Source organism: Castor canadensis, chromosome 10 (assembly GCF_047511655.1).
Source record: "Castor canadensis chromosome 10, mCasCan1.hap1v2, whole genome shotgun sequence".
In the NCBI taxonomy this organism is placed as follows: Eukaryota; Metazoa; Chordata; class Mammalia; order Rodentia; family Castoridae; genus Castor; species Castor canadensis.
The window spans coordinates 87,322,908-87,347,832 of record NC_133395.1 but is presented as its reverse complement, the minus strand read 5'-3'; the positions used below and the strand labels follow the sequence as shown (position 1 = coordinate 87,347,832).

The following is a 24,925-nucleotide window of genomic DNA, read 5'->3' as shown; positions in this document are numbered from 1 at the left end:
TGGGCTGGAGGGGCAGTGGCGCTTTCCGGACGAAGAGGACCGGAAGGGTCCCCGAGACCTCCGCTGGGAGCCACGCACCCACCCAAGGATACGGCTCCAGGAGGCGACGGAGGAGGGCGGCTGCTTGCCCTGGCCCGAGCTGTGCGTCCCCCGCCTTGGCCACAGCAGTGGACATTCCCAGAAGAACAAGCGCCCGAGAGCACTGAGAAATTTTCCCCCGAGAAAACTTGACCCTCGTCCTGGCAGCAGGACACCTCGGGAAGAAAGCCACCCAGCGGCCACCTGGGCGAGACCGGCTGCCCGAGCAGGCGCGCGGGGCCTCTGGCCGCTGGCCCCGGGCTGCCAGCCCCCACCCGGACTCCCAGCCGTGCCAGGAGAGCAGCGTGGAGACGCACGCCGGGGCCCTCGGCAGGCTCTTGGGGCTCCCGGAGGCGGCGGCTAGCGTCTACGGCCATACCACCCTGAACGCGCCCGATCTCGTCTGATCTCGGAAGCTAAGCAGGGTCGGGCCTGGTTAGTACTTGGATGGGAGAACGCCTGGGAATACCGGGTGCTGTAGGCTTTTGCTCCTCCCTCCCTCGCTGCTCCTTTTGTCTTCGGGGACTTCGCCACCACCCCCCCCCACCACCACCACCCCCAGCACCACCACCACCACCACCACCACAACGACCCACCGTGACCACGACCCCGACCCCGTCCGGGCCACCCTCCAGACCCACGCACACCGAATCCTCACAGCTACGTCCCCGAATACTCTCCCCTCCCCACACTCTCCTGGGGCGCGCGCCCGCGACCCGGGTCACCAGCGAGGTTGGTCCCAGGCCACGTTGGGGACCGCTCCCCAACTGCCCTCCAGGCGGGCGGGGAGGGACGTGCGGAAGCCATGAGAAAGTGGGTCCTGCACCCCAGCGGGCCCCACAGCGGGACGTGCCACACCTGGGCTCGCCACAAGGTGGTGCACTGGGTCCAGGGCAAGACGCCAGGGGACAGAGAAGCAGGGAGCCTCAGTCGGGTGCTGCTCCACGTCGCGCTCCGTCGCTCAACCCAAGACAGGGCAGCCAGCGTGCGACCTCTACGTGGGATCCCGCCTCCCACGGAGAGCCTGCGGTCACAGGGACAGAGGGCGCAGGCCGCCAGAGCTCCGGATGCCAGCGGCAGCTCCCCGTCCCGCTCAAAGGGAGGGAGGGCCGCCGCTGGCGCCCAGACGCCTGTGCCACCCTCCGGGTCTCAAAGCACTCCTCAGTCAGCTCAAGGACCGGGGCCACCTGGCCTTCGGGGTCACATGGGCTTGGGCATGACGGAAGGGACCGCTTGCCCCCGTGGAACAGACATTCTCCCCGTGGACAACCTCAGGTGCCGGGACCCTCTGCTCCGCCTTGGAAAACCCACCTTCTGCAATGTATGCCCAACGCAATCAGGCCGAGCAGATTGACCCCCTCGGCCCGGCCCCAGTGTGTGATGGGGCTCTGTGCGTGAGGGCTTGCTCTTCCCCACCTACACCAGGCACGGCATCTAACACACACACACACACACACACACACCACGCAGAGACACCCAGACCACGCACACACGCACGGGGACGCACCCTCCTCTCCCCCACCCCACACACGAGCAGCCGAAGGACAAGAGGGTATGGCTGGGGCCTGAGCGGGAACAAGCGAAGCCTTGGTTTGCGGCCCCTCGGCCAACTGCATCAGGATTTTTGTCTGGGCTCGGAGGCCAGAGGATCTCTGCCATTTGCTAGCAGGGCCAGGGATGGCAGGAGGGTGGGTACGGGGCTCAGCCAGGGCCAGTTCTGCTGGCACGATCCTGTAGCACGTGGCCGCGTAGCACGGGGCCGGGTCTGAAGGAGGCCAAGCAGGGGCACAAGACCCAGCAGCGGCACAGGGAAGAGGCCCAGGGCACCCAGGAGCAGACGAGACCCGGGAGTCGTGCGTGCTTGGCGTGGCCGCGGGCCCCGTGACGCCCGAGGACTCGAGTGCTCAGCCCCGTGTAGTGGCCGCGAAGGCCTGCCTGGGAGAAACGCCCCGGGAGGCCGGCAGGAACCCGGGATCGGAAGGGATGTGGAGGGGCCCCGGGTCGGAGGAGATGGCTTTGGCTGTGTTTGGTTTTGTTTCTTCTTCCCAAGATCCCGGGTGTGAAAGGGGCCAGAGGTGAAGTCCTGGGCTGGAAAGCCTCACGATTCAGCCCCGCAGCCCCAGGCCCTGAGTGTGGAGGAGGGCGGAGCGGGTCGGCGAAGGGCGCGGCTGCCGTTTTCCTGATGGGCTGGAGGGGCAGTGGCGCTTTCCGGACGAAGAGGACCGGAAGGGTCCCCGAGACCTCCGCTGGGAGCCACGCACCCACCCAAGGATACGGCTCCAGGAGGCGACGGAGGAGGGCGGCTGCTTGCCCTGGCCCGAGCTGTGCGTCCCCCGCCTTGGCCACAGCAGTGGACATTCCCAGAAGAACAAGCGCCCGAGAGCACTGAGAAATTTTCCCCCGAGAAAACTTGACCCTCGTCCTGGCAGCAGGACACCTCGGGAAGAAAGCCACCCAGCGGCCACCTGGGCGAGACCGGCTGCCCGAGCAGGCGCGCGGGGCCTCTGGCCGCTGGCCCCGGGCTGCCAGCCCCCACCCGGACTCCCAGCCGTGCCAGGAGAGCAGCGTGGAGACGCACGCCGGGGCCCTCGGCAGGCTCTTGGGGCTCCCGGAGGCGGCGGCTAGCGTCTACGGCCATACCACCCTGAACGCGCCCGATCTCGTCTGATCTCGGAAGCTAAGCAGGGTCGGGCCTGGTTAGTACTTGGATGGGAGACCGCCTGGGAATACCGGGTGCTGTAGGCTTTTGCTCCTCCCTCCCTCGCTGCTCCTTTTGTCTTCGGGGACTTCGCCACCACCCCCCCCACCACCACCACCACCCCCAGCACCACCACCACCACCACCACCACAACGACCCACCGTGACCACGACCCCGACCCCGTCCGGGCCACCCGCCAGACCCACGCACACCGAATCCTCACAGCTACGTCCCCGAATCCTCTCCCCTCCCCACACTCTCCTGGGGCGCACGCCCGCGACACGGGTCACCAGCGAGGTTGGTCCCAGGCCACGTTGGGGACCGCTCCCCAACTGCCCTCCAGGCGGGCGGGGAGGGACGTGCGGAAGCCATGAGAAAGTGGGTCCTGCACCCCAGCGGGCCCCACAGCGGGACGCGCCACACCTGGGCTCGCCACAAGGTGGTGCACTGGGTCCAGGGCAAGACGCCAGGGGACAGAGAAGCAGGGAGCCTCAGTCGGGTGCTGCTCCACGTCGCGCTCCGTCGCTCAACCCAAGACAGGGCAGCCAGCGCGCGACCTCTACGTGGGATCCCGCCTCCCACGGCAGAGCCTGCGGTCACAGGGACAGAGGGGGCAGGCCGCCACAGCTCCGGATGCCAGCGGCAGCTCCCCGTCCCGCTCAAAGGGAGGGAGGGCCGCCGCTGGCGCCCAGTCGCCTGTGCCACCCTCCGGGTCTCAAAGCACTCCTCAGTCAGCTCAAGGACCGGGGCCACCTGGCCTTCGGGGTCACATGGGCTTGGGCACGACGGAAGGGACCGCTTGCCCCCGTGCAACAGACATTCTCCCCGTGGACAACCTCAGGTGCCGGGACCCTCTGCTCCGCCTTGGAAAACCCACCTTCTGCAATGTATGCCCAATGCAATCAGGCCGAGCAGATTGACCCCCTCGGCCCGGCCCCAGTGTGTGATGGGGCTCTGTGCGTGAGGGCTTGCTCTTCCCCACCTACACCAGGCACGGCATCTAACACACACACACACACACACACACACCACGCAGAGACACCCAGACCACGCACGCACGCACGGGGACGCACCCTCCTCTCCCCCACCCCACACACGAGCAGCCGAAGGACAAGAGGGTATGGCTGGGGCCTGAGCGGGAACAAGCGAAGCCTTGGTTTGCGGCCACTCGGCCAACTGCATCAGGATTTTTGTCTGGGCTCGGAGGCCAGAGGATCTCTGCCATTTGCTAGCAGGGCCAGGGATGGCAGGAGGGTGGGTACGGGGCTCAGCCAGGGCCAGTTCTGCTGGCACGATCCTGTAGCACGTGGCCGCGTAGCACGGGGCCGGGTCTGAAGGAGGCCAAGCAGGGGCACAAGACCCAGCAGCGGCACAGGGAAGAGGCCCAGGGCACCCAGGAGCAGACGAGACCCGGGAGTCGTGCGTGCTTGGCGTGGCCGCGGGCCCCGTGACGCCCGAGGACTCGAGTGCTCAGCCCCGTGTAGTGGCCGCGAAGGCCTGCCTGGGAGAAACGCCCCGGGAGGCCGGCAGGAACCCGGGATCGGAAGGGATGTGGAGGGGCCCCGGGTCGGAGGAGATGGCTTTGGCTGTGTTTGGTTTTGTTTCTTCTTCCCAAGATCCCGGGTGTGAAAGGGGCCAGAGGTGAAGTCCTGGGCTGGAAAGCCTCACGATTCAGCCCCGCAGCCCCAGGCCCTGAGTGTGGAGGAGGGCGGAGCGGGTCGGCGAAGGGCGCGGCTGCCGTTTTCCTGATGGGCTGGAGGGGCAGTGTCGCTTTCCGGACGAAGAGGACCGGAAGGGTCCCCGAGACCTCCGCTGGGAGCCACGCACCCACCCAAGGATACGGCTCCAGGAGGCGACGGAGGAGGGCGGCTGCTTGCCCTGGCCCGAGCTGTGCGTCCCCCGCCTTGGCCACAGCAGTGGACATTCCCAGAAGAACAAGCGCCCGAGAGCACTGAGAAATTTTCCCCCGAGAAAACTTGACCCTCGTCCTGGCAGCAGGACACCTCGGGAAGAAAGCCACCCAGCGGCCACCTGGGCGAGACCGGCTGCCCGAGCAGGCGCGCGGGGCCTCTGGCCGCTGGCCCCGGGCTGCCAGCCCCCACCCGGACTCCCAGCCATGCCAGGAGAGCAGCGTGGAGACGCACGCCGGGGCCCTCGGCAGGCTCTTGGGGCTCCCGGAGGCGGCGGCTAGCGTCTACGGCCATACCACCCTGAACGCGCCCGATCTCGTCTGATCTCGGAAGCTAAGCAGGGTCGGGCCTGGTTAGTACTTGGATGGGAGACCGCCTGGGAATACCGGGTGCTGTAGGCTTTTGCTCCTCCCTCCCTCGCTGCTCCTTTTGTCTTCGGGGACTTCGCCACCACGCCCCCCACCACCACCACCACCCCCAGCACCACCACCACCACCACCACCACAACGACCCACCGTGACCACGACCCCGACCCCGTCCGGGCCACCCGCCAGACCCACGCACACCGAATCCTCACAGCTACGTCCCCGAATCCTCTCCCCTCCCCACACTCTCCTGGGGCGCGCGCCCGCGACACGGGTCACCAGCGAGGTTGGTCCCAGGCCACGTTGGGGACCGCTCCCCAACTGCCCTCCAGGCGGGCGGGGAGGGACGTGCGGAAGCCATGAGAAAGTGGTTCCTGCACCCCAGCGGGCCCCACAGCGGGACGCGCCACACCTGGGCTCGCCACAAGGTGGTGCACTGGGTCCAGGGCAAGACGCCAGGGGACAGAGAAGCAGGGAGCCTCAGTCGGGTGCTGCTCCACGTCGCGCTCCGTCGCTCAACCCAAGACAGGGCAGCCAGCGCGCGACCTCTACGTGGGATCCCGCCTCCCACGGCAGAGCCTGCGGTCACAGGGACAGAGGGCGCAGGCCGCCAGAGCTCCGGATGCCAGCGGCAGCTCCCCGTCCCGCTCAAAGGGAGGGAGGGCCGCCGCTGGCGCCCAGTCGCCTGTGCCACCCTCCGGGTCTCAAAGCACTCCTCAGTCAGCTCAAGGACCGGGGCCACCTGGCCTTCGGGGTCACATGGGCTTGGGCACGACGGAAGGGACCGCTTGCCCCCGTGGAACAGACATTCTCCCCGTGGACAACCTCAGGTGCCGGGACCCTCTGCTCCGCCTTGGAAAACCCACCTTCTGCAATGTATGCCCAACGCAATCAGGCCGAGCAGATTGACCCCCTCGGCCCGGCCCCAGTGTGTGATGGGGCTCTGTGCGTGAGGGCTTGCTCTTCCCCACCTACACCAGGCACGGCATCTAACACACACACACACACACACACACACCACGCAGAGACACCCAGACCACGCACGCACGCACGGGGACGCACCCTCCTCTCCCCCACCCCACACACGAGCAGCCGAAGGACAAGAGGGTATGGCTGGGGCCTGAGCGGGAACAAGCGAAGCCTTGGTTTGCGGCCCCTCGGCCAACTGCATCAGGATTTTTGTCTGGGCTCGGAGGCCAGAGGATCTCTGCCATTTGCTAGCAGGGCCAGGGATGGCAGGAGGGTGGGTACGGGGCTCAGCCAGGGCCAGTTCTGCTGGCACGATCCTGTAGCACGTGGCCGCGTAGCACGGGGCCGGGTCTGAAGGAGGCCAAGCAGGGGCACAAGACCCAGCAGCGGCACAGGGAAGAGGCCCAGGGCACCCAGGAGCAGACGAGACCCGGGAGTCGTGCGTGCTTGGCGTGGCCGCGGGCCCCGTGACGCCCGAGGACTCGAGTGCTCAGCCCCGTGTAGTGGCCGCGAAGGCCTGCCTGGGAGAAACGCCCCGGGAGGCCGGCAGGAACCCGGGATCGGAAGGGATGTGGAGGGGCCCCGGGTCGGAGGAGATGGCTTTGGCTGTGTTTGGTTTTGTTTCTTCTTCCCAAGATCCCGGGTGTGAAAGGGGCCAGAGGTGAAGTCCTGGGCTGGAAAGCCTCACGATTCAGCCCCGCAGCCCCAGGCCCTGAGTGTGGAGGAGGGCGGAGCGGGTCGGCGAAGGGCGCGGCTGCCGTTTTCCTGATGGGCTGGAGGGGCAGTGTCGCTTTCCGGACGAAGAGGACCGGAAGGGTCCCCGAGACCTCCGCTGGGAGCCACGCACCCACCCAAGGATACGGCTCCAGGAGGCGACGGAGGAGGGCGGCTGCTTGCCCTGGCCCGAGCTGTGCGTCCCCCGCCTTGGCCACAGCAGTGGACATTCCCAGAAGAACAAGCGCCCGAGAGCACTGAGAAATTTTCCCCCGAGAAAACTTGACCCTCGTCCTGGCAGCAGGACACCTCGGGAAGAAAGCCACCCAGCGGCCACCTGGGCGAGACCGGCTGCCCGAGCAGGCGCGCGGGGCCTCTGGCCGCTGGCCCCGGGCTGCCAGCCCCCACCCGGACTCCCAGCCGTGCCAGGAGAGCAGCGTGGAGACGCACGCCGGGGCCCTCGGCAGGCTCTTGGGGCTCCCGGAGGCGGCGGCTAGCGTCTACGGCCATACCACCCTGAACGCGCCCGATCTCGTCTGATCTCGGAAGCTAAGCAGGGTCGGACCTGGTTAGTACTTGGATGGGAGACCGCCTGGGAATACCGGGTGCTGTAGGCTTTTGCTCCTCCCTCCCTCGCTGCTCCTTTTGTCTTCGGGGACTTCGCCACCACCCCCCCCACCACCACCACCACCCCCAGCACCACCACCACCACCACCACCACAACGACCCACCGTGACCACGACCCCGACCCCGTCCGGGCCACCCGCCAGACCCACGCACACCGAATCCTCACAGCTACGTCCCCGAATCCTCTCCCCTCCCCACACTCTCCTGGGGCGCACGCCCGCGACACGGGTCACCAGCGAGGTTGGTCCCAGGCCACGTTGGGGACCGCTCCCCAACTGCCCTCCAGGCGGGCGGGGAGGGACGTGCGGAAGCCATGAGAAAGTGGGTCCTGCACCCCAGCGGGCCCCACAGCGGGACGCGCCACACCTGGGCTCGCCACAAGGTGGTGCACTGGGTCCAGGGCAAGACGCCAGGGGACAGAGAAGCAGGGAGCCTCAGTCGGGTGCTGCTCCACGTCGCGCTCCGTCGCTCAACCCAAGACAGGGCAGCCAGCGCGCGACCTCTACGTGGGATCCCGCCTCCCACGGCAGAGCCTGCGGTCACAGGGACAGAGGGGGCAGGCCGCCACAGCTCCGGATGCCAGCGGCAGCTCCCCGTCCCTCTCAAAGGGAGGGAGGGCCGCCGCTGGCGCCCAGTCGCCTGTGCCACCCTCCGGGTCTCAAAGCACTCCTCAGTCAGCTCAAGGACCGGGGCCACCTGGCCTTCGGGGTCACATGGGCTTGGGCACGACGGAAGGGACCGCTTGCCCCCGTGCAACAGACATTCTCCCCGTGGACAACCTCAGGTGCCGGGACCCTCTGCTCCGCCTTGGAAAACCCACCTTCTGCAATGTATGCCCAACGCAATCAGGCCGAGCAGATTGACCCCCTCGGCCCGGCCCCAGTGTGTGATGGGGCTCTGTGCGTGAGGGCTAGCTCTTCCCCACCTACACCAGGCACGGCATCTAACACACACACACACACACACACACACCACGCAGAGACACCCAGACCACGCACGCACGCACGGGGACGCACCCTCCTCTCCCCCACCCCACACACGAGCAGCCGAAGGACAAGAGGGTATGGCTGGGGCCTGAGCGGGAACAAGCGAAGCCTTGGTTTGCGGCCCCTCGGCCAACTGCATCAGGATTTTTGTCTGGGCTCGGAGGCCAGAGGATCTCTGCCATTTGCTAGCAGGGCCAGGGATGGCAGGAGGGTGGGTACGGGGCTCAGCCAGGGCCAGTTCTGCTGGCACGATCCTGTAGCACGTGGCCGCGTAGCACGGGGCCGGGTCTGAAGGAGGCCAAGCAGGGGCACAAGACCCAGCAGCGGCACAGGGAAGAGGCCCAGGGCACCCAGGAGCAGACGAGACCCGGGAGTCGTGCGTGCTTGGCGTGGCCGCGGGCCCCGTGACGCCCGAGGACTCGAGTGCTCAGCCCCGTGTAGTGGCCGCGAAGGCCTGCCTGGGAGAAACGCCCCGGGAGGCCGGCAGGAACCCGGGATCGGAAGGGATGTGGAGGGGCCCCGGGTCGGAGGAGATGGCTTTGGCTGTGTTTGGTTTTGTTTCTTCTTCCCAAGATCCCGGGTGTGAAAGGGGCCAGAGGTGAAGTCCTGGGCTGGAAAGCCTCACGATTCAGCCCCGCAGCCCCAGGCCCTGAGTGTGGAGGAGGGCGGAGCGGGTCGGCGAAGGGCGCGGCTGCCGTTTTCCTGATGGGCTGGAGGGGCAGTGTCGCTTTCCGGACGAAGAGGACCGGAAGGGTCCCCGAGACCTCCGCTGGGAGCCACGCACCCACCCAAGGATACGGCTCCAGGAGGCGACGGAGGAGGGCGGCTGCTTGCCCTGGCCCGAGCTGTGCGTCCCCCGCCTTGGCCACAGCAGTGGACATTCCCAGAAGAACAAGCGCCCGAGAGCACTGAGAAATTTTCCCCCGAGAAAACTTGACCCTCGTCCTGGCAGCAGGACACCTCGGGAAGAAAGCCACCCAGCGGCCACCTGGGCGAGACCGGCTGCCCGAGCAGGCGCGCGGGGCCTCTGGCCGCTGGCCCCGGGCTGCCAGCCCCCACCCGGACTCCCAGCCATGCCAGGAGAGCAGCGTGGAGACGCACGCCGGGGCCCTCGGCAGGCTCTTGGGGCTCCCGGAGGCGGCGGCTAGCGTCTACGGCCATACCACCCTGAACGCGCCCGATCTCGTCTGATCTCGGAAGCTAAGCAGGGTCGGGCCTGGTTAGTACTTGGATGGGAGACCGCCTGGGAATACCGGGTGCTGTAGGCTTTTGCTCCTCCCTCCCTCGCTGCTCCTTTTGTCTTCGGGGACTTCGCCACCACGCCCCCCACCACCACCACCACCCCCAGCACCACCACCACCACCACCACCACAACGACCCACCGTGACCACGACCCCGACCCCGTCCGGGCCACCCGCCAGACCCACGCACACCGAATCCTCACAGCTACGTCCCCGAATCCTCTCCCCTCCCCACACTCTCCTGGGGCGCGCGCCCGCGACACGGGTCACCAGCGAGGTTGGTCCCAGGCCACGTTTGGGACCGCTCCCCAACTGCCCTCCAGGCGGGCGGGGAGGGACGTGCGGAAGCCATGAGAAAGTGGTTCCTGCACCCCAGCGGGCCCCACAGCGGGACGCGCCACACCTGGGCTCGCCACAAGGTGGTGCACTGGGTCCAGGGCAAGACGCCAGGGGACAGAGAAGCAGGGAGCCTCAGTCGGGTGCTGCTCCACGTCGCGCTCCGTCGCTCAACCCAAGACAGGGCAGCCAGCGCGCGACCTCTACGTGGGATCCCGCCTCCCACGGCAGAGCCTGCGGTCACAGGGACAGAGGGCGCAGGCCGCCAGAGCTCCGGATGCCAGCGGCAGCTCCCCGTCCCGCTCAAAGGGAGGGAGGGCCGCCGCTGGCGCCCAGTCGCCTGTGCCACCCTCCGGGTCTCAAAGCACTCCTCAGTCAGCTCAAGGACCGGGGCCACCTGGCCTTCGGGGTCACATGGGCTTGGGCACGACGGAAGGGACCGCTTGCCCCCGTGGAACAGACATTCTCCCCGTGGACAACCTCAGGTGCCGGGACCCTCTGCTCCGCCTTGGAAAACCCACCTTCTGCAATGTATGCCCAACGCAATCAGGCCGAGCAGATTGACCCCCTCGGCCCGGCCCCAGTGTGTGATGGGGCTCTGTGCGTGAGGGCTTGCTCTTCCCCACCTACACCAGGCACGGCATCTAACACACACACACACACACACACACACCACGCAGAGACACCCAGACCACGCACGCACGCACGGGGACGCACCCTCCTCTCCCCCACCCCACACACGAGCAGCCGAAGGACAAGAGGGTATGGCTGGGGCCTGAGCGGGAACAAGCGAAGCCTTGGTTTGCGGCCCCTCGGCCAACTGCATCAGGATTTTTGTCTGGGCTCGGAGGCCAGAGGATCTCTGCCATTTGCTAGCAGGGCCAGGGATGGCAGGAGGGTGGGTACGGGGCTCAGCCAGGGCCAGTTCTGCTGGCACGATCCTGTAGCACGTGGCCGCGTAGCACGGGGCCGGGTCTGAAGGAGGCCAAGCAGGGGCACAAGACCCAGCAGCGGCACAGGGAAGAGGCCCAGGGCACCCAGGAGCAGACGAGACCCGGGAGTCGTGCGTGCTTGGCGTGGCCGCGGGCCCCGTGACGCCCGAGGACTCGAGTGCTCAGCCCCGTGTAGTGGCCGCGAAGGCCTGCCTGGGAGAAACGCCCCGGGAGGCCGGCAGGAACCCGGGATCGGAAGGGATGTGGAGGGGCCCCGGGTCGGAGGAGATGGCTTTGGCTGTGTTTGGTTTTGTTTCTTCTTCCCAAGATCCCGGGTGTGAAAGGGGCCAGAGGTGAAGTCCTGGGCTGGAAAGCCTCACGATTCAGCCCCGCAGCCCCAGGCCCTGAGTGTGGAGGAGGGCGGAGCGGGTCGGCGAAGGGCGCGGCTGCCGTTTTCCTGATGGGCTGGAGGGGCAGTGGCGCTTTCCGGACGAAGAGGACCGGAAGGGTCCCCGAGACCTCCGCTGGGAGCCACGCACCCACCCAAGGATACGGCTCCAGGAGGCGACGGAGGAGGGCGGCTGCTTGCCCTGGCCCGAGCTGTGCGTCCCCCGCCTTGGCCACAGCAGTGGACATTCCCAGAAGAACAAGCGCCCGAGAGCACTGAGAAATTTTCCCCCGAGAAAACTTGACCCTCGTCCTGGCAGCAGGACACCTCGGGAAGAAAGCCACCCAGCGGCCACCTGGGCGAGACCGGCTGCCCGAGCAGGCGCGCGGGGCCTCTGGCCGCTGGCCCCGGGCTGCCAGCCCCCACCCGGACTCCCAGCCGTGCCAGGAGAGCAGCGTGGAGACGCACGCCGGGGCCCTCGGCAGGCTCTTGGGGCTCCCGGAGGCGGCGGCTAGCGTCTACGGCCATACCACCCTGAACGCGCCCGATCTCGTCTGATCTCGGAAGCTAAGCAGGGTCGGGCCTGGTTAGTACTTGGATGGGAGACCGCCTGGGAATACCGGGTGCTGTAGGCTTTTGCTCCTCCCTCCCTCGCTGCTCCTTTTGTCTTCGGGGACTTCGCCACCACCCCCCCCACCACCACCACCACCCCCAGCACCACCACCACCACCACCACCACAACGACCCACCGTGACCACGACCCCGACCCCGTCCGGGCCACCCGCCAGACCCACGCACACCGAATCCTCACAGCTACGTCCCCGAATCCTCTCCCCTCCCCACACTCTCCTGGGGCGCACGCCCGCGACACGGGTCACCAGCGAGGTTGGTCCCAGGCCACGTTGGGGACCGCTCCCCAACTGCCCTCCAGGCGGGCGGGGAGGGACGTGCGGAAGCCATGAGAAAGTGGGTCCTGCACCCCAGCGGGCCCCACAGCGGGACGCGCCACACCTGGGCTCGCCACAAGGTGGTGCACTGGGTCCAGGGCAAGACGCCAGGGGACAGAGAAGCAGGGAGCCTCAGTCGGGTGCTGCTCCATGTCGCGCTCCGTCGCTCAACCCAAGACAGGGCAGCCAGCGCGCGACCTCTACGTGGGATCCCGCCTCCAACGGCAGAGCCTGCGGTCACAGGGACAGAGGGGGCAGGCCGCCACAGCTCCGGATGCCAGCGGCAGCTCCCCGTCCCGCTCAAAGGGAGGGAGGGCCGCCGCTGGCGCCCAGTCGCCTGTGCCACCCTCCGGGTCTCAAAGCACTCCTCAGTCAGCTCAAGGACCGGGGCCACCTGGCCTTCGGGGTCACATGGGCTTGGGCACGACGGAAGGGACCGCTTGCCCCCGTGCAACAGACATTCTCCCCGTGGACAACCTCAGGTGCCGGGACCCTCTGCTCCGCCTTGGAAAACCCACCTTCTGCAATGTATGCCCAACGCAATCAGGCCGAGCAGATTGACCCCCTCGGCCCGGCCCCAGTGTGTGATGGGGCTCTGTGCGTGAGGGCTTGCTCTTCCCCACCTACACCAGGCACGGCATCTAACACACACACACACACACACACACACCACGCAGAGACACCCAGACCACGCACGCACGCACGGGGACGCACCCTCCTCTCCCCCACCCCACACACGAGCAGCCGAAGGACAAGAGGGTATGGCTGGGGCCTGAGCGGGAACAAGCGAAGCCTTGGTTTGCGGCCCCTCGGCCATCTGCATCAGGATTTTTGTCTGGGCTCGGAGGCCAGAGGATCTCTGCCATTTGCTAGCAGGGCCAGGGATGGCAGGAGGGTGGGTACGGGGCTCAGCCAGGGCCAGTTCTGCTGGCACGATCCTGTAGCACGTGGCCGCGTAGCACGGGGCCGGGTCTGATGGAGGCCAAGCAGGGGCACAAGACCCAGCAGCGGCACAGGGAAGAGGCCCAGGGCACCCAGGAGCAGACGAGACCCGGGAGTCGTGCGTGCTTGGCGTGGCCGCGGGCCCCGTGACGCCCGAGGACTCGAGTGCTCAGCCCCGTGTAGTGGCCGCGAAGGCCTGCCTGGGAGAAACGCCCCGGGAGGCCGGCAGGAACCCGGGATCGGAAGGGATGTGGAGGGGCCCCGGGTCGGAGGAGATGGCTTTGGCTGTGTTTGGTTTTGTTTCTTCTTCCCAAGATCCCGGGTGTGAAAGGGGCCAGAGGTGAAGTCCTGGGCTGGAAAGCCTCACGATTCAGCCCCGCAGCCCCAGGCCCTGAGTGTGGAGGAGGGCGGAGCGGGTCGGCGAAGGGCGCGGCTGCCGTTTTCCTGATGGGCTGGAGGGGCAGTGGCGCTTTCCGGACGAAGAGGACCGGAAGGGTCCCCGAGACCTCCGCTGGGAGCCACGCACCCACCCAAGGATACGGCTCCAGGAGGCGACGGAGGAGGGCGGCTGCTTGCCCTGGCCCGAGCTGTGCGTCCCCCGCCTTGGCCACAGCAGTGGACATTCCCAGAAGAACAAGCGCCCGAGAGCACTGAGAAATTTTCCCCCGAGAAAACTTGACCCTCGTCCTGGCAGCAGGACACCTCGGGAAGAAAGCCACCCAGCGGCCACCTGGGCGAGACCGGCTGCCCGAGCAGGCGCGCGGGGCCTCTGGCCGCTGGCCCCGGGCTGCCAGCCCCCACCCGGACTCCCAGCCGTGCCAGGAGAGCAGCGTGGAGACGCACGCCGGGGCCCTCGGCAGGCTCTTGGGGCTCCCGGAGGCGGCGGCTAGTGTCTACGGCCATACCACCCTGAACGCGCCCGATCTCGTCTGATCTCGGAAGCTAAGCAGGGTCGGGCCTGGTTAGTACTTGGATGGGAGACCGCCTGGGAATACCGGGTGCTGTAGGCTTTTGCTCCTCCCTCCCTCGCTGCTCCTTTTGTCTTCGGGGACTTCGCCACCACCCCCCCCACCACCACCACCCCCAGCACCACCACCACCACCACCACCACAACGACCCACCGTGACCACGACCCCGACCCCGTCCGGGCCACCCGCCAGACCCACGCACACCGAATCCTCACAGCTACGTCCCCGAATCCTCTCCCCTCCCCACACTCTCCTGGGGCGCACGCCCGCGACACGGGTCACCAGCGAGGTTGGTCCCAGGCCACGTTGGGGACCGCTCCCCAACTGCCCTCCAGGCGGGCGGGGAGGGACGTGCGGAAGCCATGAGAAAGTGGGTCCTGCACCCCAGCGGGCCCCACAGCGGGACGCGCCACACCTGGGCTCGCCACAAGGTGGTGCACTGGGTCCAGGGCAAGACGCCAGGGGACAGAGAAGCAGGGAGCCTCAGTCGGGTGCTGCTCCACGTCGCGCTCCGTCGCTCAACCCAAGACAGGGCAGCCAGCGCGCGACCTCTACGTGGGATCCCGCCTCCCACGGCAGAGCCTGCGGTCACAGGGACAGAGGGGGCAGGCCGCCACAGCTCCGGATGCCAGCGGCAGCTCCCCGTCCCGCTCAAAGGGAGGGAGGGCCGCCGCTGGCGCCCAGTCGCCTGTGCCACCCTCCGGGTCTCAAAGCACTCCTCAGTCAGCTCAAGGACCGGGGCCACCTGGCCTTCGGGGTCACATGGGCTTGGGCACGACGGAAGGGACCGCTTGCCCCCGTGCAACAGACATTCTCCCCGTGGACAACCTCAGGTGCCGGGACCCTCTGCTCCGCCTTGGAAAACCCACCTTCTGCAATGTATGCCCAACGCAATCAGGCCGAGCAGATTGACCCCCTCGGCCCGGCCCCAGTGTGTGATGGGGCTCTGTGCGTGAGGGCTTGCTCTTCCCCACCTACACCAGGCACGGCATCTAACACACACACACACACACACACACACCACGCAGAGACACCCAGACCACGCACGCACGCACGGGGACGCACCCTCCTCTCCCCCACCCCACACACGAGCAGCCGAAGGACAAGAGGGTATGGCTGGGGCCTGAGCGGGAACAAGCGAAGCCTTGGTTTGCGGCCCCTCGGCCATCTGCATCAGGATTTTTGTCTGGGCTCGGAGGCCAGAGGATCTCTGCCATTTGCTAGCAGGGCCAGGGATGGCAGGAGGGTGGGTACGGGGCTCAGCCAGGGCCAGTTCTGCTGGCACGATCCTGTAGCACGTGGCTGCGTAGCACGGGGCCGGGTCTGATGGAGGCCAAGCAGGGGCACAAGACCCAGCAGCGGCACAGGGAAGAGGCCCTGGGCACCCAGGAGCAGACGAGACCCGGGAGTCGTGCGTGCTTGGCGTGGCCGCGGGCCCCGTGACGCCCGAGGACTCGAGTGCTCAGCCCCGTGTAGTGGCCGCGAAGGCCTGCCTGGGAGAAACGCCCCGGGAGGCCGGCAGGAACCCGGGATCGGAAGGGATGTGGAGGGGCCCCGGGTCGGAGGAGATGGCTTTGGCTGTGTTTGGTTTTGTTTCTTCTTCCCAAGATCCCAGGTGTGAAAGGGGCCAGAGGTGAAGTCCTGGGCTGGAAAGCCTCACGATTCAGCCCCGCAGCCCCAGGCCCTGAGTGTGGAGGAGGGCGGAGCGGGTCGGCGAAGGGCGCGGCTGCCGTTTTCCTGATGGGCTGGAGGGGCAGTGGCGCTTTCCGGACGAAGAGGACCGGAAGGGTCCCCGAGACCTCCGCTGGGAGCCACGCACCCACCCAAGGATACGGCTCCAGGAGGCGACGGAGGAGGGCGGCTGCTTGCCCTGGCCCGAGCTGTGCGTCCCCCGCCTTGGCCACAGCAGTGGACATTCCCAGAAGAACAAGCGCCCGAGAGCACTGAGAAATTTTCCCCCGAGAAAACTTGACCCTCGTCCTGGCAGCAGGACACCTCGGGAAGAAAGCCACCCAGCGGCCACCTGGGCGAGACCGGCTGCCCGAGCAGGCGCGCGGGGCCTCTGGCCGCTGGCCCCGGGCTGCCAGCCCCCACCCGGACTCCCAGCCGTGCCAGGAGAGCAGCGTGGAGACGCACGCCGGGGCCCTCGGCAGGCTCTTGGGGCTCCCGGAGGCGGCGGCTAGCGTCTACGGCCATACCACCCTGAACGCGCCCGATCTCGTCTGATCTCGGAAGCTAAGCAGGGTCGGGCCTGGTTAGTACTTGGATGGGAGAACGCCTGGGAATACCGGGTGCTGTAGGCTTTTGCTCCTCCCTCCCTCGCTGCTCCTTTTGTCTTCGGGGACTTCGCCACCACCCCCCCCCACCACCACCACCCCCAGCACCACCACCACCACCACCACCACAACGACCCACCGTGACCACGACCCCGACCCCGTCCGGGCCACCCTCCAGACCCACGCACACCGAATCCTCACAGCTACGTCCCCGAATACTCTCCCCTCCCCACACTCTCCTGGGGCGCGCGCCCGCGACCCGGGTCACCAGCGAGGTTGGTCCCAGGCCACGTTGGGGACCGCTCCCCAACTGCCCTCCAGGCGGGCGGGGAGGGACGTGCGGAAGCCATGAGAAAGTGGGTCCTGCACCCCAGCGGGCCCCACAGCGGGACGTGCCACACCTGGGCTCGCCACAAGGTGGTGCACTGGGTCCAGGGCAAGACGCCAGGGGACAGAGAAGCAGGGAGCCTCAGTCGGGTGCTGCTCCACGTCGCGCTCCGTCGCTCAACCCAAGACAGGGCAGCCAGCGTGCGACCTCTACGTGGGATCCCGCCTCCCACGGAGAGCCTGCGGTCACAGGGACAGAGGGCGCAGGCCGCCAGAGCTCCGGATGCCAGCGGCAGCTCCCCGTCCCGCTCAAAGGGAGGGAGGGCCGCCGCTGGCGCCCAGTCGCCTGTGCCACCCTCCGGGTCTCAAAGCACTCCTCAGTCAGCTCAAGGACCGGGGCCACCTGGCCTTCGGGGTCACATGGGCTTGGGCACGACGGAAGGGACCGCTTGCCCCCGTGCAACAGACATTCTCCCCGTGGACAACCTCAGGTGCCGGGACCCTCTGCTCCGCCTTGGAAAACCCACCTTCTGCAATGTATGCCCAACGCAATCAGGCCGAGCAGATTGACCCCCTCGGCCCGGCCCCAGTGTGTGATGGGGCTCTGTGCGTGAGGGCTTGCTCTTCCCCACCTACACCAGGCACGGCATCTAACACACACACACACACACACACACACACCACGCAGAGACACCCAGACCACGCACGCACGCACGGGGACGCACCCTCCTCTCCCCCACCCCACACACGAGCAGCCGAAGGACAAGAGGGTATGGCTGGGGCCTGAGCGGGAACAAGCGAAGCCTTGGTTTGCGGCCCCTCGGCCATCTGCATCAGGATTTTTGTCTGGGCTCGGAGGCCAGAGGATCTCTGCCATTTGCTATCAGGGCCAGGGATGGCAGGAGGGTGGGTACGGGGCTCAGCCAGGGCCAGTTCTGCTGGCACGATCCTGTAGCACGTGGCTGCGTAGCACGGGGCCGGGTCTGATGGAGGCCAAGCAGGGGCACAAGACCCAGCAGCGGCACAGGGAAGAGGCCCAGGGCACCCAGGAGCAGACGAGACCCGGGAGTCGTGCGTGCTTGGCGTGGCCGCGGGCCCCGTGACGCCCGAGGACTCGAGTGCTCAGCCCCGTGTAGTGGCCGCGAAGGCCTGCCTGGGAGAAACGCCCCGGGAGGCCGGCAGGAACCCGGGATCGGAAGGGATGTGGAGGGGCCCCGGGTCGGAGGAGATGGCTTTGGCTGTGTTTGGTTTTGTTTCTTCTTCCCAAGATCCCAGGTGTGAAAGGGGCCAGAGGTGAAGTCCTGGGCTGGAAAGCCTCACGATTCAGCCCCGCAGCCCCAGGCCCTGAGTGTGGAGGAGGGCGGAGCGGGTCGGCGAAGGGCGCGGCTGCCGTTTTCCTGATGGGCTGGAGGGGCAGTGGCGCTTTCCGGACGAAGAGGACCGGAAGGGTCCCCGAGACCTCCGCTGGGAGCCACGCACCCACCCAAGGATACGGCTCCAGGAGGCGACGGAGGAGGGCGGCTGCTTGCCCTGGCCCGAGCTGTGCGTCCCCCGCCTTGGCCACAGCAGTGGACATTCCCAGAAGAACAAGCGCCCGAGAGCACTGAGAAATTTTCCCCCGAGAAAACTTGACCCTCGTCCTGGCAGCAGGACACCTCGGGAAGAAAGCCACCCAGCGGCCACCTGGGCGAGACCGGCTGCCCGAGCAGGCGCGCGGGGCCTCTGGCCGCTGGCCCCGGGCTGCCAGCCCCCACCCGGACTCCCAGCCGTGCCAGGAGAGCAGCGTGGAGACGCACGCCGGGGCCCTCGGCAGGCTCTTGGGGCTCCCGGAGGCGGCGGCTAGCGTCTACGGCCATACCACCCTGAACGCGCCCGATCTCGTCTGATCTCGGAAGCTAAGCAGGGTCGGGCCTGGTTAGTACTTGGATGGGAGAACGCCTGGGAATACCGGGTGCTGTAGGCTTTTGCTCCTCCCTCCCTCGCTGCTCCTTTTGTCTTCGGGGACTTCGCCACCACCCCCCCCCACCACCACCACCCCCAGCACCACCACCACCACCACCACCACAACGACCCACCGTGACCACGACCCCGACCCCGTCCGGGCCACCCTCCAGACCCACGCACACCGAATCCTCACAGCTACGTCCCCGAATACTCTCCCCTCCCCACACTCTCCTGGGGCGCGCGCCCGCGACCCGGGTCACCAGCGAGGTTGGTCCCAGGCCACGTTGGGGACCGCTCCCCAACTGCCCTCCAGGCGGGCGGGGAGGGACGTGCGGAAGCCATGAGAAAGTGGGTCCTGCACCCCAGCGGGCCCCACAGCGGGACGTGCCACACCTGGGCTCGCCACAAGGTGGTGCACTGGGTCCAGGGCAAGACGCCAGGGGACAGAGAAGCAGGGAGCCTCAGTCGGGTGCTGCTCCACGTCGCGCTCCGTCGCTCAACCCAAGACAGGGCAGCCAGCGTGCGACCTCTACGTGGGATCCCGCCTCCCACGGAGAGCCTGCGGTCACAGGGACAGAGGGCGCAGGCCGCCAGAGCTCCGGATGCCAGCGGCAGCTCCCCGTCCCGCTCAAAGGGAGGGAGGGCCGCCGCTGGCGCCCAGTCGCCTGTGCCACCCTCCGGGTCTCAAAGCACTCCTCAGTCAGCTCAAGGACCGGGGCCACCTGGCCTTCGGGGTCACATGGGCTTGGGCATGACGGAAGGGACCGCTTGCCCCCGTGGAACAGACATTCTCCCCGTGGACAACCTCAGGTGCCGGGACCCTCTGCTCCGCCTTGGAAAACCCACCTTCTGCAATGTATGCCCAACGCAATCAGGCCGAGCAGATTGACCCCCTCGGCCCGGCCCCAGTGTGTGATGGGGCTCTGTGCGTGAGGGCTTGCTCTTCCCCACCTACACCAGGCACGGCATCTAACACACACACACACACACACACACACACACCACACAGAGACACCCAGACCACGCACGCACGCACGGGGACGCACCCTCCTCTCCCCCACCCCACACACGAGCAGCCGAAGGACAAGAGGGTATGGCTGGGGCCTGAGCGGGAACAAGCGAAGCCTTGGTTTGCGGCCCCTCGGCCATCTGCATCAGGATTTTTGTCTGGGCTCGGAGGCCAGAGGATCTCTGAAATTTGCTAGCAGGGCCAGGGATGGCAGGAGGGTGGGTACGGGGCTCAGCCAGGGAGAGTTCTGCTGGCACGATCCTGTAGCACGTGGCCGCGTAGCACGGGGCCGGGTCTGATGGAGGCCAAGCAGGGGCACAAGACCCAGCAGCGGCACAGGGAAGAGGCCCAGGGCACCCAGGAGCAGACGAGACCCGGGAGTCGTGCGTGCTTGGCGTGGCCGCGGGCCCCGTGACGCCCGAGGACTCGAGTGCTCAGCCCCGTGTAGTGGCCGCGAAGGCCTGCCTGGGAGAAACGCCCCGGGAGGCCGGCAGGAACCCGGGATCGGAAGGGATGTGGAGGGGCCCCGGGTCGGAGGACATGGCTTTGGCTGTGTTTGGTTTTGTTTCTTCTTCCCAAGATCCCGGGTGTGAAAGGGGCCAGAGGTGAAGTCCTGGGCTGGAAAGCCTCACGATTCAGCCCCGCAGCCCCAGGCCCTGAGTGTGGAGGAGGGCAGAGCGGGTCGGCGAAGGGCGCGGCTGCCGTTTTCCTGATGGGCTGGAGGGGCAGTGGCGCTTTCCGGACGAAGAGGACCGGAAGGGTCCCCGAGACCTCCGCTGGGAGCCACGCACCCACCCAAGGATACGGCTCCAGGAGGCGACGGAGGAGGGCGGCTGCTTGCCCTGGCCCGAGCTGTGCGTCCCCCGCCTTGGCCACAGCAGTGGACATTCCCAGAAGAACAAGCGCCCGAGAGCACTGAGAAATTTTCCCCCGAGAAAACTTGACCCTCGTCCTGGCAGCAGGACACCTCGGGAAGAAAGCCACCCAGCGGCCACCTGGGCGAGACCGGCTGCCCGAGCAGGCGCGCGGGGCCTCTGGCCGCTGGCCCCGGGCTGCCAGCCCCCACCCGGACTCCCAGCCGTGCCAGGAGAGCAGCGTGGAGACGCACGCCGGGGCCCTCGGCAGGCTCTTGGGGCTCCCGGAGGCGGCGGCTAGTGTCTACGGCCATACCACCCTGAACGCGCCCGATCTCGTCTGATCTCGGAAGCTAAGCAGGGTCGGGCCTGGTTAGTACTTGGATGGGAGACCGCCTGGGAATACCGGGTGCTGTAGGCTTTTGCTCCTCCCTCCCTCGCTGCTCCTTTTGTCTTCGGGGACTTCGCCACCACCCCCCCCACCACCACCACCCCCAGCACCACCACCACCACCACCACCACAACGACCCACCGTGACCACGACCCCGACCCCGTCCGGGCCACCCGCCAGACCCACGCACACCGAATCCTCACAGCTACGTCCCCGAATCCTCTCCCCTCCCCACACTCTCCTGGGGCGCACGCCCGCGACACGGGTCACCAGCGAGGTTGGTCCCAGGCCACGTTGGGGACCGCTCCCCAACTGCCCTCCAGGCGGGCGGGGAGGGACGTGCGGAAGCCATGAGAAAGTGGGTCCTGCACCCCAGCGGGCCCCACAGCGGGACGCGCCACACCTGGGCTCGCCACAAGGTGGTGCACTGGGTCCAGGGCAAGACGCCAGGGGACAGAGAAGCAGGGAGCCTCAGTCGGGTGCTGCTCCACGTCGCGCTCCGTCGCTCAACCCAAGACAGGGCAGCCAGCGCGCGACCTCTACGTGGGATCCCGCCTCCCACGGCAGAGCCTGCGGTCACAGGGACAGAGGGGGCAGGCCGCCACAGCTCCGGATGCCAGCGGCAGCTCCCCGTCCCGCTCAAAGGGAGGGAGGGCCGCCGCTGGCGCCCAGTCGCCTGTGCCACCCTCCGGGTCTCAAAGCACTCCTCAGTCAGCTCAAGGACCGGGGCCACCTGGCCTTCGGGGTCACATGGGCTTGGGCACGACGGAAGGGACCGCTTGCCCCCGTGCAACAGACATTCTCCCCGTGGACAACCTCAGGTGCCGGGACCCTCTGCTCCGCCTTGGAAAACCCACCTTCTGCAATGTATGCCCAACGCAATCAGGCCGAGCAGATTGACCCCCTCGGCCCGGCCCCAGTGTGTGATGGGGCTCTGTGCGTGAGGGCTTGCTCTTCCCCACCTACACCAGGCACGGCATCTAACACACACACACACACACACACACCACGCAGAGACACCCAGACCACGCACGCACGCACGGGGACGCACCCTCCTCTCCCCCACCCCACACACGAGCAGCCGAAGGACAAGAGGGTATGGCTGGGGCCTGAGCGGGAACAAGCGAAGCCTTGGTTTGCGGCCCCTCGGCCATCTGCATCAGGATTTTTGTCTGGGCTCGGAGGCCAGAGGATCTCTGCCATTTGCTAGCAGGGCCAGGGATGGCAGGAGGGTGGGTACGGGGCTCAGCCAGGGCCAGTTCTGCTGGCACGATCCTGTAGCACGTGGCTGCGTAGCACGGGGCCGGGTCTGATGGAGGCCAAGCAGGGGCACAAGACCCAGCAGCGGCACAGGGAAGAGGCCCAGGGCACCCAGGAGCAGACGAGACCCGGGAGTCGTGCGTGCTTGGCGTGGCCGCGGGCCCCGTGACGCCCGAGGACTCGAGTGCTCAGCCCCGTGTAGTGGCCGCGAAGGCCTGCCTGGGAGAAACGCCCCGGGAGGCCGGCAGGAACCCGGGATCGGAAGGGATGTGGAGGGGCCCCGGGTCGGAGGAGATGGCTTTGGCTGTGTTTGGTTTTGTTTCTTCTTCCCAAGATCCCAGGTGTGAAAGGGGCCAGAGGTGAAGTCCTGGGCTGGAAAGCCTCACGATTCAGCCCCGCAGCCCCAGGCCCTGAGTGTGGAGGAGGGCGGAGCGGGTCGGCGAAGGGCGCGGCTGCCGTTTTCCTGATGGGCTGGAGGGGCAGTGGCGCTTTCCGGACGAAGAGGACCGGAAGGGTCCCCGAGACCTCCGCTGGGAGCCACGCACCCACCCAAGGATACGGCTCCAGGAGGCGACGGAGGAGGGCGGCTGCTTGCCCTGGCCCGAGCTGTGCGTCCCCCGCCTTGGCCACAGCAGTGGACATTCCCAGAAGAACAAGCGCCCGAGAGCACTGAGAAATTTTCCCCCGAGAAAACTTGACCCTCGTCCTGGCAGCAGGACACCTCGGGAAGAAAGCCACCCAGCGGCCACCTGGGCGAGACCGGCTGCCCGAGCAGGCGCGCGGGGCCTCTGGCCGCTGGCCCCGGGCTGCCAGCCCCCACCCGGACTCCCAGCCGTGCCAGGAGAGCAGCGTGGAGACGCACGCCGGGGCCCTCGGCAGGCTCTTGGGGCTCCCGGAGGCGGCGGCTAGCGTCTACGGCCATACCACCCTGAACGCGCCCGATCTCGTCTGATCTCGGAAGCTAAGCAGGGTCGGGCCTGGTTAGTACTTGGATGGGAGAACGCCTGGGAATACCGGGTGCTGTAGGCTTTTGCTCCTCCCTCCCTCGCTGCTCCTTTTGTCTTCGGGGACTTCGCCACCACCCCCCCCCACCACCACCACCCCCAGCACCACCACCACCACCACCACCACAACGACCCACCGTGACCACGACCCCGACCCCGTCCGGGCCACCCTCCAGACCCACGCACACCGAATCCTCACAGCTACGTCCCCGAATACTCTCCCCTCCCCACACTCTCCTGGGGCGCGCGCCCGCGACCCGGGTCACCAGCGAGGTTGGTCCCAGGCCACGTTGGGGACCGCTCCCCAACTGCCCTCCAGGCGGGCGGGGAGGGACGTGCGGAAGCCATGAGAAAGTGGGTCCTGCACCCCAGCGGGCCCCACAGCGGGACGTGCCACACCTGGGCTCGCCACAAGGTGGTGCACTGGGTCCAGGGCAAGACGCCAGGGGACAGAGAAGCAGGGAGCCTCAGTCGGGTGCTGCTCCACGTCGCGCTCCGTCGCTCAACCCAAGACAGGGCAGCCAGCGTGCGACCTCTACGTGGGATCCCGCCTCCCACGGAGAGCCTGCGGTCACAGGGACAGAGGGCGCCGGCCGCCAGAGCTCCGGATGCCAGCGGCAGCTCCCCGTCCCACTCAAAGGGAGGGAGGGCCGCCGCTGGCGCCCAGTCGCCTGTGCCACCCTCCGGGTCTCAAAGCACTCCTCAGTCAGCTCAAGGACCGGGGCCACCTGGCCTTCGGGGTCACATGGGCTTGGGCATGACGGAAGGGACCGCTTGCCCCCGTGGAACAGACATTCTCCCCGTGGACAACCTCAGGTGCCGGGACCCTCTGCTCCGCCTTGGAAAACCCACCTTCTGCAATGTATGCCCAACGCAATCAGGCCGAGCAGATTGACCCCCTCGGCCCGGCCCCAGTGTGTGATGGGGCTCTGTGCGTGAGGGCTTGCTCTTCCCCACCTACACCAGGCACGGCATCTAACACACACACACACACACACACACACACACCACACAGAGACACCCAGACCACGCACGCACGCACGGGGACGCACCCTCCTCTCCCCCACCCCACACACGAGCAGCCGAAGGACAAGAGGGTATGGCTGGGGCCTGAGCGGGAACAAGCGAAGCCTTGGTTTGCGGCCCCTCGGCCATCTGCATCAGGATTTTTGTCTGGGCTCGGAGGCCAGAGGATCTCTGAAATTTGCTAGCAGGGCCAGGGATGGCAGGAGGGTGGGTACGGGGCTCAGCCAGGGAGAGTTCTGCTGGCACGATCCTGTAGCACGTGGCCGCGTAGCACGGGGCCGGGTCTGATGGAGGCCAAGCAGGGGCACAAGACCCAGCAGCGGCACAGGGAAGAGGCCCAGGGCACCCAGGAGCAGACGAGACCCGGGAGTCGTGCGTGCTTGGCGTGGCCGCGGGCCCCGTGACGCCCGAGGACTCGAGTGCTCAGCCCCGTGTAGTGGCCGCGAAGGCCTGCCTGGGAGAAACGCCCCGGGAGGCCGGCAGGAACCCGGGATCGGAAGGGATGTGGAGGGGCCCCGGGTCGGAGGACATGGCTTTGGCTGTGTTTGGTTTTGTTTCTTCTTCCCAAGATCCCGGGTGTGAAAGGGGCCAGAGGTGAAGTCCTGGGCTGGAAAGCCTCACGATTCAGCCCCGCAGCCCCAGGCCCTGAGTGTGGAGGAGGGCAGAGCGGGTCGGCGAAGGGCGCGGCTGCCGTTTTCCTGATGGGCTGGAGGGGCAGTGGCGCTTTCCGGAC

The 24,925-nt window shown here is 67.6% G+C and overlaps 11 non-coding genes across 11 annotated transcripts; all 11 read left to right on the top strand.

Annotated features, from left to right (window-relative positions):
• Positions 1-443: 443 nt before the first annotated feature.
• Positions 444-562, top strand: LOC141412822 (5S ribosomal RNA). The gene has a single exon (XR_012437664.1). It is a non-coding gene; the product is annotated as a 5S ribosomal RNA (ribosomal RNA).
• A 2,142-nt stretch (positions 563-2,704) lies between these two features.
• LOC141413520 (5S ribosomal RNA) lies at positions 2,705-2,823 on the top strand. Its single transcript, XR_012438311.1, has one exon. It is a non-coding gene; the product is annotated as a 5S ribosomal RNA (ribosomal RNA).
• Positions 2,824-4,968: 2,145 nt separating this feature from the next.
• Positions 4,969-5,087, top strand: LOC141413519 (5S ribosomal RNA). The gene has a single exon (XR_012438310.1). It is a non-coding gene; the product is annotated as a 5S ribosomal RNA (ribosomal RNA).
• A 2,145-nt stretch (positions 5,088-7,232) lies between these two features.
• Positions 7,233-7,351, top strand: LOC141412570 (5S ribosomal RNA). The gene has a single exon (XR_012437412.1). It is a non-coding gene; the product is annotated as a 5S ribosomal RNA (ribosomal RNA).
• Positions 7,352-9,496: 2,145 nt separating this feature from the next.
• LOC141413518 (5S ribosomal RNA) lies at positions 9,497-9,615 on the top strand. Its single transcript, XR_012438309.1, has one exon. It is a non-coding gene; the product is annotated as a 5S ribosomal RNA (ribosomal RNA).
• Positions 9,616-11,760: 2,145 nt separating this feature from the next.
• On the top strand, positions 11,761-11,879 carry LOC141413517 (5S ribosomal RNA). The gene has a single exon (XR_012438308.1). It is a non-coding gene; the product is annotated as a 5S ribosomal RNA (ribosomal RNA).
• A 2,145-nt stretch (positions 11,880-14,024) lies between these two features.
• LOC141413516 (5S ribosomal RNA) lies at positions 14,025-14,143 on the top strand. The gene has a single exon (XR_012438307.1). It is a non-coding gene; the product is annotated as a 5S ribosomal RNA (ribosomal RNA).
• A 2,142-nt stretch (positions 14,144-16,285) lies between these two features.
• On the top strand, positions 16,286-16,404 carry LOC141412820 (5S ribosomal RNA). Its single transcript, XR_012437662.1, has one exon. It is a non-coding gene; the product is annotated as a 5S ribosomal RNA (ribosomal RNA).
• Positions 16,405-18,548: 2,144 nt separating this feature from the next.
• Positions 18,549-18,667, top strand: LOC141412819 (5S ribosomal RNA). The gene has a single exon (XR_012437661.1). It is a non-coding gene; the product is annotated as a 5S ribosomal RNA (ribosomal RNA).
• Positions 18,668-20,813: 2,146 nt separating this feature from the next.
• On the top strand, positions 20,814-20,932 carry LOC141413515 (5S ribosomal RNA). Its single transcript, XR_012438306.1, has one exon. It is a non-coding gene; the product is annotated as a 5S ribosomal RNA (ribosomal RNA).
• Positions 20,933-23,072: 2,140 nt separating this feature from the next.
• On the top strand, positions 23,073-23,191 carry LOC141412818 (5S ribosomal RNA). The gene has a single exon (XR_012437660.1). It is a non-coding gene; the product is annotated as a 5S ribosomal RNA (ribosomal RNA).
• Positions 23,192-24,925: the final 1,734 nt, after the last annotated feature.